The 11,674-nt window shown below is 38.7% G+C and overlaps 1 long non-coding RNA gene across 1 annotated transcript; it reads right to left on the reverse strand.

Annotated features, from left to right (window-relative positions):
* Window positions 1-278: 278 nt before the first annotated feature.
* On the reverse strand, window positions 279-9,290 carry LOC141581202 (uncharacterized). Its single transcript, XR_012513728.1, has 3 exons — window positions 9,130-9,290; window positions 1,762-1,893; window positions 279-392 (listed from the first exon to the last, which is right to left on the reverse strand). It is a non-coding gene; the product is annotated as an uncharacterized LOC141581202 (long non-coding RNA).
* Between the last annotated feature and the right edge of the window lie 2,384 nt (window positions 9,291-11,674).

The raw sequence follows: 11,674 nt of genomic DNA on the forward strand, positions 1-11,674 counted from the left end.
ACGGCTAGAAACTATTCAGAAGTGTATTCATTAGGACTGTTTTACCTGAATAGACAGGGTAAAGATAATCACTAATGAAAAAAAAAATCTTCCTTTGCACAGCTAAACCAAGACTCATTTAAAGAAGACTTTCTGGGTAGCTTCATTAATTCACTAAGTCCCTGTGTTGCCTATGACTGTTAAGTCAGGACTGTGAAGGGTCTGAGATTTTACCCTCCTAGAAATCTAACCAGTTAGCCTGACCCAGTTTTACACATATTGACTCATGAAAAACATGAGGTTGCTGAGTCAGAGTTTATTATTCATGGCCAAATAGCAGCCAGGGCAATATCTTGTGTTGGTTCCCTGAGCTCCAGTCCGCACAGAATGACTCATTGAACACCAGATGGTACCTGCAGACACAGTAGAAAGGTGGAGATAGAAGTTTAGGAACTCTGATCTTAAATGGGACTGCCGATGACCTTCTCTCTCTCTCTTTCTCTCTCACTCTCTCACTGTCTTGCTCTCTTACTCTCTCGCTCTTTCTCTATCTCTCTCTTTCAAGATCTCATCTTTGCTCCAGAATGTACGCAAATCCTCTCTGTGCTCAGAGTGAGGAAACTTTACTGTTCTAGAATGTGTCTGAAAGAAGGATGTCTGTTTGTATCACAGTGGCCAAGAAATAACTGTGTCCTCTAATATGAAGAAAGATGCTGTCTTTGGCTTTCAAGGCTGTTCTTTTGCTCAGAGGACCTGGACTATACAGAAATGTAAGCTGTTCATGGAGAATTATCTCCTAACAATGACTTTTATGCCAAATAATAATTTACTCGATGTTACTAAAATTGAAGAACTATTGCCCCTCCCTGTGGCATCCATCTTCTTTCCACAGATGATGTAGTCAACTGTGGCATGAGCAAAGTTTCAGTCTGGTCAATTATTCCCCCCTCCCCCGGGACCCTTTTGCTTTAGTCGTCACCTCAAGGGACCTTATCTCTGTCCTTAGGAGTTCCAATGATCTTCCTTGTTAAGAACCAAACATAAGTTGCCTTCCAGAAGAGGTCCTCAGGTTTCTGAACCCCCTTTCCCATCTCTTCTGTACATAACATTATGTAGAGCTATGCGATTAGATTCCTCCGAGCACAGCATTTCAGTCTGCTGAACTAATAGAAGCTGAAGTGTCAATTAGTGTTTGTGTCTTTCAGTATCATCTTCCCTATACCATCTATTTTATTCAGCCTGCTTACGTTAATGAATTCAAAATTATGACTACCTAGAGATTTTAGGCTTCTAGAGACTAGATGGAAAGATAATTTGAGAATGATACAACAGGAAAAGAAGCAACTCCAACTTCTATAAATTAGGCCAGTGCTTTATAAACATTTTTTTTGAGCACCTACCCCACTAATTAAAAATATTGAGTGTCCACTCTTAATATATGTATTTTTGAAATGATTAACCTGCTATTCCACCTAGATATTAAGTAAATTCTAAAACGTAAAATAATTAAAAGGGATGAGAAAAAATGATTATAAATAGACGTTTTAACATTTTTTTACACACCACAATAATAATCTTTTATGAGACACCTTAGAGGCCACTGATACAGACCTAATAGAACTAGGATGGTGAATTAGTTAGAGTTCACCAGAAAAAAACAATTGTGTGTGTATATATGTATAGTGTGTTTGTGTGTGTGTGTGTATACATATATACATATATATATACAGAGAGAGAGAGAGAGAAAGATAGAGTTTTATTACATGAAATTGATTGGCTCACGTGATTATCGATGTCTACAAGTCCCAGGATCTGCAGTAAGCATGCTGGAAGCTCAGGAGAGCTGATGGGGTAGTTCCAGTTTGAAGTCTGGCCGGCTCAAGGCCCAGGAAGAGTTAACATTTCAGTTTGAGCCTGAAGACACACAAAAAGCCAGTGAATCAGTTTGAAGGCTGTCAGTTGGATAGAATTCTCTCTTAATCATGGGAGGGTCAAAATTTTGTTGTTTCCAGACCTTTTATTGATTGGATGAGGCCCACCTACATTATGAAGGGTAATCTGTTTTACTTAGTCTACTAATTTAAATGTTAATTTCATCTCAAAAATTTTTCTATGGCTTGGATATGGTTTGTTTGTACCCACCAAATCTCACGTTGAAATTTGAGCCACAGCTTGGCGGGGTTGGAAGGCCAGGCCTATGTGGAAGTATTTGTGTCAGGGAGAGCGGGTGTCTCATAAATGGTTTGGTGCTATTCTAGCAGTAGTGAGTGAGTTCTTGCTCTTGACACTGGACTGGTTCTTGGGAAATGGATTAGTTCCAATGAGAGTGGATTGCTGTGAAACCAAGACACCCCTGGGGTTTCGTCTGTCTTTTGCATTTACCTGCATCCCCTTTCACCTTCTCTACTACGTTTTGATGCAGCACAAAATCTTTCACCAGAATCTGAGCAGATGCTGGCACCATGCTTCTTGTTCAGCCTGTTGAGCCATGAGCTAAGTAAATCTCTTTTTTTAAAAATATAAATTACTGACTCACAGTCTTTATAACAACACAAACAGATTAAGACAAACCTTCACAGAAACACCTAAAACTATGTTTGACCAAATAACTGGACACCCCATGGCCCAGGCAGGTTGACACATAAAATTAACTATCACTGATGAATTCTTTTTAACCTTTTATTATGAAAAATCTAAAATATGTAGAAATAAATGGTATTTTGAACACATAGGTTTCCATTTTCAGCCTCAACAATTGTCAATCATAGGCAATCTTATTTTACTTAGACCTGTGATTTTCCACTTCCTTATTATTTTGAAGCAAATCATATATGTCACATTATTTTATTTGAGGTTGAATGATTAACTCAGGAATAATTTTTGCTCTCTCTCTCTCTTTCTCTCAGTAAACAGTAATTCTGGATTCTCTACTCACTATATGAGAATGGCTCAGTAAGAAAAAAATACCCCCCACAAAAAAAGCCAGTGAAGGAAATTTAGTGAAAAAAATAATTGTCTTCTAAATGTAAGGCGTGAAGCCAACAGAAGTACAGATTGTTAAAAAAAAAAAATAAAGTGTAAGAAAGACAAAAGCTGAAATCCCAATAAAGCTAATGGAAATAAGAAATTAATGAGTTTCCCAAATTAAAATTATACAGCAGAATTACATAGGCTTTGTCCCAGCATATTTGTGGAGCATATGTGTTAGGTTAACCTAGGTAAATGAAATCACTGATTCATAGGAGAAATTTAAAGGCTCAGATAAGTTTTTGAGATTTTACAGAGGAAAATGATAAGGAGATGAGTTGACACAGTTAATAATAGAGAAGGCTAAAACTAAAAATCCAAAGTAGAGGTAAGTGGTGTTTCTAAGGAAACATTTAGAGCCACTCATTCAATTAATTATAAAATTAGTAATTTTAATTAATTTTATAATTAAAGGTATAGTGGAAGAAAACTTGCTGGAATTAAAAAAATGCTGGTGTGTATAAATCAAATGACACACATCGTGCTGTATACAAAAAAAGAATCAATGAAAAAAGAATCATAATTAGAGATATTCAAGCAACACTTTTTCCTTACAAAGATAAAAAAGAGCAAAATGCATGCATGTAAGAAAGCAAATTACTTACATGTAGTAAAATCAGATTGCCCTCTAAGTTGTCCTTTCTAACATTAGATGCCAGAAAAAAATGAAACAGCGTGCATAGAGTTTCAAGTAAAAAAAAACTGAAATTCAAGGATTTCTTAACAATAATATAAAAATTAACTCAAGATGTAGAAAGTGGAATAATAACAATGGAATAGTATTTTTAAACTTTTAAAAAGACTACTTGATGTTTTAAAAATGGTGGCACCGCTGGCTTTATTAGAATTTTTTTTCAAACTTTCAAGATAATTTCTATGCTATATGTATTAGTCCATTTTCAACTGCTATAAATAACTTTCCTGACACTAGGTAAATTATGAAGGGAAGAGGTTTAATTGACTCACAATTCAGCATGTCTGGGGAGGCCTCAGGAAATGTACAATTATGGCAAAAAGGGAAGCAGGCACCTTCTTCACAAGGTGGCAGGAGAGCAAGGAGCCGGGGAAACCACCATTTGTAAAACCACAATTTGAGATTTCTGTTGGCATGTAATATCTTTTTCCTTCCTTTTGTTTTCAGTCATTGTGTATCTTTATAGGTGAAGTGTGTTTCTTATAGGCAACCGATCAATGAGTCTTGTTTTTTTTTAGTTCATTCAGCCACTCTGTGTCTTCTGATTGCTGTAACAAATTGCAGGAGAAGTCTTCCCTGGAACTCCAACTTCTGTAAACTTTTACTTATTAGAAAATATTATATTTACATCCCATTTCCTTGGACTTCATATCAGTCTTTCCATTGCCTCAGTTCCAATCTCTTCCTATCTTAAAGCACAAAAGACAATGCTTGTCTTCCTGTTTTGGGCCTGTTATATTTTTAAAAAATTTAATCATAATTTCTTACTTCAATTTGTTGTATAATCATTGTGAATTTTTATAATTATCCAGTTTTATAGCTTTACAAATTAGTGTGAAAAATAATTAACTATGATTTGGGAAAGTGTTTTATTTTTGGGTCTTTCTTAGGGATAGGTTGGATATAAAAAAATTGACTATGAATGTCTTACATGTTAATTTTTGCACAATGTAAATTTCCCTAATTCTTTCACCTGAGTGAGAAGAAGGCAACATCTAATTTTATTTCAATGCACAAAGCTATTTCCGCATGCACCATCAAGCCTGCCAAAGATTAGTTTTAAATAAGTGGTTGTTTTGGAATTTAACTAACAATAAAAACTAACCTCTGTTCCTTTTTTTGACAATCTAATTGAGAAAAATTGGTCATTTTACATTGGGTATGTCTCTTTGAATTGCAATTTTGATGTAAATGTAGCTTCTTTGCATTTGGTACATAGCATGAATAAAACAAATTAAATATCTGGACTATTACCAATGTGAGGAAATAGACTGATGTGAGTATGCTGTCCTGTGTGTATGTGTGTGTTTTAACCAATGATGAGTTCTTGTGCCATAGAAATGCAGAGCTCAGATGGATAAAATGCAAGAAGCAATAACTTGTTTATGAGCAAGATTGACTTCCAATTAGATATTAGCTTGATATCCTACAATATTTCTAATCAGAAATCTATAAACTGCCATAAAGAAAAGAAGCAGACATCATTTTTAAAAATCCATGAATTCTTCTTTGATTTTGCACTTTTTATTCAAGGTCACCCTAAACAGCACATTTTCATTTATATAAGTATAACTGTATCAATGTGGTTTTAGGTGAATTCATCATTGACAAATAAGAAAGCTGAGAATTTCTGGGTCACATTCTGAACTTGTTCAGAAAAACATTATAGAAGGTGGGAGAAATAACATTTTTCCAAACGTTCCTTGCTGTCCTTGCCCCAGGTCTAGATTGATTTAGCACCTAACTCAATTTATTTCTTACAGTCTCATAAACTATTAGAATATTCTTTTGCTATTTTTAACAAGTTTATGAAGGTTTTTTTTTTTAAACCATAGTCACTATGCAGTTTTAGAACATTTTATCATCCTTCCAAATTATCTTGCTCCCCAATTGCAGTTAGTGTCCTCCTCTATCTCCAGGCCTAGAAAACCAGACGTCTCTTTCATTGTCTATAAGTTTGCCACTCCTTGACGTTTTATTTAATAAAGGATACAATATTAGAGTTTTGCAGCTGGTTGCTTTGACCATGTTTTGCCCATTTTAAAATGTGGCTACTTTCTTACTACTTCATTGTATGATTTATTTATATATTCCAGTGATATGGTTTCCTTCTTTGTCCCCATCAAATTTCACGTTGAATTGTAACCTCCAATGTTGGATCTTTGGGGTGAATTCTTCACGAGTGGTTTAGCACTCTCCTGGTGCTGTTCTCATGATAGCTTCTCATGATGTCTGGTTGGTTTAAAGTGTGTGTGTAGCGCCTCCCCTCAACCTCTTGCTCCAGCCATGTGAGATGTGCCTGCTTCCCCTTCACTTTCTACTATGATTATGTGTTTCCTGAGGTGCCTCCCTAGAAGCAGAAGCTGCTGCAAAGGACATGAATTTGTTCTTTTTTATGGCTGCTTAGTATTCCATGGTATAACTGTACTATATTTCCTTTCTCCAGTCTGCCACTGTTGAACACTTAGGCTGATTCAATGTCTTTGCTATTGTATTTATACATTTTGAGTTCTTTTAACTTTCATGTTCATTGGGTTTTTAAAAATTAGTTTTCTGTATTGCCAGCCTACAATAATCAAAAGGCACAGGAGCCAGTTAAAAGCATTTATTTAAGTTCAAAGTGTGAGGTTGACCATCTGGGGAGCAGACCTATGCCAAAGAATGGTAAACAGTGCTTCTAGTGTGGAGGAAGATGAAGATAATTTATACAGGCAAAAACGGGGTTCTGAACTGAATTGCACTTTCTATACAAAGGGCAATATACATGATTTGATTGGCTACTGTTGATTATCCTTTAAGGAGATTTCTTAACATTCTATTGTAAATAGGTAACAACCAAAAGGGTCTCTATTTCCAACGTCATATACTCTATGTTTGACTAAAGAGTAAGAAGTCAAGTTCATATGTAAAATCTCAACACAAAATCAGAAAGCAACAACTATGTACCAGAGAAGAAAAACAGCCTAGTACCTGGTGTCAGTTTCCAAGGCTTAACGTTTCCCCATGACATGAAAATTTTAAAAGGTCCTGAAATTTTATTTTCTTTTTACCATATCTAGTGAGATCAACATTGCCTTCATTTTTTTTGTATTGTGTATTTGTTTTTGTGTATTGCATTAATTGACTTGCAGACATTAAACCATTTTGTGTTTATGACATAAATCCCACTGTGTCATGGTGTATAACCCTTTTTACATGTCACTGGATTTGATGTGCCAATCTTTTATTAAGAGTATTTGTAACGCATAGTTATGAGAGATATTTGTCTGTGCTTTGTTATGTTTTCGTTTGGCTTTGCTATCAAGGAAATCCTGGCGTCAGAGATCGAGTTTAGAAGTGTTCTTTTTCTCCCCATTTTCTGAAAGAATTTGTGAAGTATTTGTATTGTCTCTATTTTATTTGATGGAATTCACTAGTGAGGTCACCTGAGCCTGAGCTTTTCATTGTGGGAATATTTTTAGTTATTAACTCAGTGTCTTGGTTATAAATTGATTCACATTTTTTATTTTTTCTTAAGTGAGTTTTAGTACTTTGTGTATTTCTAATAAATTTTCCATTTTGTCTATAATGTCTATTTGTTGGCATGAAGTTGTTCCTAATATGCACTAAATTCTTTGAATTTCTCAAAGATGTATAGCAGCATTTTCCTTTTATACCTGAATTTAGAAATGTGTTTTGGAAGAAACCAAAATATCTTACCCCAAAATATACTTCTTTGGCATATTTCATGATTATTCCAAAAAGCTGGAAAAACAAAAATAGCTAAAAATCTATCTTTTATAGGGGGAGCTTTGCATTTAGAGTGTTAAAGCAAACTAAATATGATCTGAGAAGGCCTCCGTACTTCTATGTTTGAGTCCTTGCAGATGAACTGTAACCTAGCTTAATAGTCAGACAAAATGAAAATCGTTTTATAGTATGCACCTGTAACAATAGCTGAGTATCGGCCAATCCCAGCAGCCGTACTTCAACCACTCATGGACTCATGAATGTTCAGACTGCCTTCCAATAAGGCAAACGCCGAGCAGTAACCAACCTCACTGTTTCTGTACCTCACTTCCAACTCCTGTGCATTACTTTACCTTTTTTGTCTATAAATTTGTCCTGACCACGAGGCACCCCTGGAGTATCTGTGAATTTGCTGATTCTGGGGGCTGCCTGTTTTGTAAATTTTTCATTGCTCAATTAAACTCCTTTAAATTTAACTCCTTTTAATTTATCAAGAGGCAATCTGTGTTGACACTGCCAAGCCTTTTCTGAGGTCCTTCTCTTGTTTGAATCTAAGAAAGATTAACTGTGAGTTGGACACCTTTACCATTTTTTTTTTTTTGAGACAGAGTTTCACTCTTGTTGCCCAGGCTGGAGTACAATGCTGTGATATCGGCTCACTGCACTCTCCACCTCCCTGGTTCAAGAGATTCTCCTGTCTCAGCCTTCTGAGAACCTGGGATTACATGTGCTGGCCACCATGCCCAGCTAATTTTTTTGTATTTTTAGTAGAGACGGGGTTTCACCATGTTGACCAGGCTGGTCTCAAATTGCTGAACTTGGGTGATCCACACGCCTCGACCTCCCAAATTGCTGGGATTACAGGAGTGACCTTTACCATTTTTTAAAAAAGAAAGACATTTTCAGCATTTTTTTTTCTCTTTGGGGGCTGCCATCTGTGAGGTTTCATCTGCCTAACAGGACCACCTTTGCCAGCCAGGCCTCCTTTTCTCTCCAGCCCATAATCTGTTCTGCCATGATCCAAGCCCCTGTTCTTTGTGCCACCTAAAGGTGATAAAAAGCATCAACCATCGAGCCGGGCACAGTGGCTTACACCTGTAATCCCAGCACTTTGGGAAGCTGAGGAGGGTGAATCACCTGAGGTCAGGAGTTTGAGACCAGGCTGACCAACATAGAGAAACCCCGTCTCTACTAAAAATATAAAATTAGCTGGGCATGGCAGTACATGCCTGTAATCCCAGCTACTTGGGAGGCTGAGGCAGGAGAATCACTTGAACCTGGGAGGTGGAGGTTGCAGCGAGCCAAGATTGTGCCATTGCACTCCATCATCCTCGGCAACAAGAGCTAAACTCCGTCTCAAAAAAAAAAAAAAGAAAGAAAGAAAGAAAGAAAGAAAAAGCATCAACCATCTTGCCTTTCTGTGAGATCTTGTATTTTGGAAGACTTCTGTGCATAGTAATAAATTTGTATTGCTTTTCTCCTATTAATCTGCCTTTTGTCAATTGATTTTCAGTGAACATTCAAAGGGCAAGTTTTCCCTTGGCCCCTATTGCTTTCTCTTATTTCTTATTGCTCTCTCTATTTTTCTTCATCATAAAACCATTTCTAAGAAAATTTTATAAAATCAATTAAGGAAAAAACTCCAATGAGGCTCACAGCAGCACTCATTAAGCCAGTTTTTGTAGCTAGTTTCTACTTACTGCACCAGGATAGCGTGGTCCTTGTCACAAGACTGCCTTTTTTCTGTTCTGTGGATAAAATCTAAGCCATCGTGAGTTGGTACACCTTCTATTTGGGTTCCTGCTTTCGGTTCTGCATACCAGCAAAACTATGGGTGCCAGATGGTCTGGAGGGTCTAGTGAGACGCTGACTCAAGGAGGAATGTCTTCTCTGCATCCTGATGATTTCATTCCCTTACCTCAGCCAGTCAGTTGAAAAGAGCAAAGATCACCTGGAATGCCTGCATGCCAAAACTCACCATGCAATCCTTGCCAACATTAAAGCATCAAAATGTCTGCAAATGTAATCATTTATCATTCACATGAGCCTTTAGCTCCCACTTGAAGGTCCATAAGCACCACTGAGGAACAATCCACCTGGGCGTACTCAGTTCTCTCGTGCTGAGGCATCCCATTACGCTCTTCTGTAGCATTCTTCCTGTTTCATAAAACTTTCTTTTTTCTAATCTATACAGTTCTCAGGAGTTTTTTGTTTTTTGTTTTTTTTTAGGTGGAGTCTCGCTCTGTCACCCAGGCTGGAGTGCAGTGGTGCAATTGCTGCTCACTGCAACCTCTGCCTCTGGGTTCAAGTGATTCTCCTGCCTCAGTCTCCTGAGTAGCTGGGATTACAGGCGCCACCACCGCGCCCAGCTAATTTTTGTATTTTTAGTAGAGAGGGGGTCTCACCAAGTTGCCCAGGTTGGTCTGGAACTCCTGACCTCAAGCGATCCACCTGCCTCGGCCTCCCAAAGTGCTGTGATTATAGGCATGAGCCACTGCACCCAGCTGTTGTCGGTAAATCTTTACAAACCTGAGAGTCAACCACTTTCTTTTTCTTTCTTTCTTTCTTTTTTTTTTTTTTTGAGACGGAGTTTCGCTCTTGTTACCCAGGCTGGAGTGCAATGGCGCGATCTCGGCTCACTGCAACCTCCGCCTCCTGGGTTCAGGTAATCCTCCTGCCTCAGCCTCCTGAGTAGCTGGGATTACAGGCATGTGCCACCATGCCCAGCTAATTTTTTTGTATTTTTAGTAGAGACGAGGTTTCACCATGTTGACCAGGATGGTCTCGATCTCTTGACCTCGTGATCCACCCGCCTCGGCCTCCCAAAGTGTTGGGATTACAGGCTTGAGTCACCGCACCCGGCGAGTCAACCACTTTCTAATGCTGGGGCTCTCATGCCCAGCGTCTCGGTGGCCCCTATGTGGACTTTACTAGTATTTCTTTCTTCTTTTTCCTTCCAGCTTCCCTCAATGATCTGGTTGTTTACTATTGGGAACTGAAGGTTCCTGGCCTAGGCCACTCTTCAGTGGGATCTTGAAGCCCTAGAGAAGAGATTCCCATCCATTGTTGCCCTTAGGGCTAAGAGACTGGCCAGGCTTTGTTTCTGTTTTTGGACTGCCAGTGAGCCAGCTGGAGTACTCTTTGGCCATTGACTGTCTCTGGCCTAGGGTACTTCCCGGTGTTACGTGACGGTGAAGACAAAAGAACAACTTTGGCCGGGTGCAGTGACTCACAGCTGTAATCCCAGCACTTTGGGAGGCCGAGGTGGGTGGATCATGAGGTCAGGAGCTCGAGACCGGCCTGGCCAATATGGTGAAACCCTGTCTCTACTAAAACCACAAAAATTAGCAGGGTGTGGTAGTGCATGCCTGTCGTTCCAGCTCCTTGGGAGGCTGAGGCAGGAGAATTGCTTGAACCTGGGAGGCGGAAGTGACCCATGAGCTGAGATCATGCCGTTGCACTCCAGTCTGGGCAACAAGAGCAAAATTCCATCTCAAAACACACACACACACACACACACACACACACACACAAACACACACGCTTTATTTCTGTAGATTTTTGGAGAAATTGGGGAACAAGTGGTGTTTGGTTGGATAAATACTTGAGTGGTGATTTGTGAGATTTTGGTGCACCTACCACCAGAGGAGTATATGCACCCTAAGTGGACCCAATTTTGGATTCAGCTTCATCACAGGCCACCGCATTCCATGTAAAGGGTGAGTTCCCCTTCATGTTAGATTTGGCCACTCAAACAAGGGCATGCTTGGACTGGTCATCCAGGCAAGGGCAGGCGCTTTATCCACGGTGGGATGCCTGTGAATACAGTGAGACAAAGAGAAAAGGAAGGTCCAAATCCCTCAGGGATCTTACAGTCCCTTATCCAAACCAGCATGGGTTCAATTCATTTTTCAGTTCCATCTGACTCACCCTTGAGTTGTGTTCTTAAATAGTGGTTCCATTTTGACCCACAATCTCTCAAAAAGAATCTATGATTTTCTTTTCTAATGCAGCTTGGGTTCAATATAAGCTCCCCAGTAATTTAAATTGGCCCCCTAATGGGACCCTGGATTGGAATATTATTTTACAACTAGATTCAATTTGCTGGAACTTTGAAAAGGATTCAGAGATCACATTTCGATCTTTTCGGCTTTATCCCAAACTCCAAAATTACCTATGCTTCTAAGGAATTTCCTCTCTTCCTGATTCTGATGTTTTAGACGATCCTTCCTTTTGCCTATCACA

This window comes from Saimiri boliviensis, chromosome 14, assembly GCF_048565385.1.
Source record: "Saimiri boliviensis isolate mSaiBol1 chromosome 14, mSaiBol1.pri, whole genome shotgun sequence".
Taxonomy (NCBI): Eukaryota; Metazoa; Chordata; class Mammalia; order Primates; family Cebidae; genus Saimiri; species Saimiri boliviensis.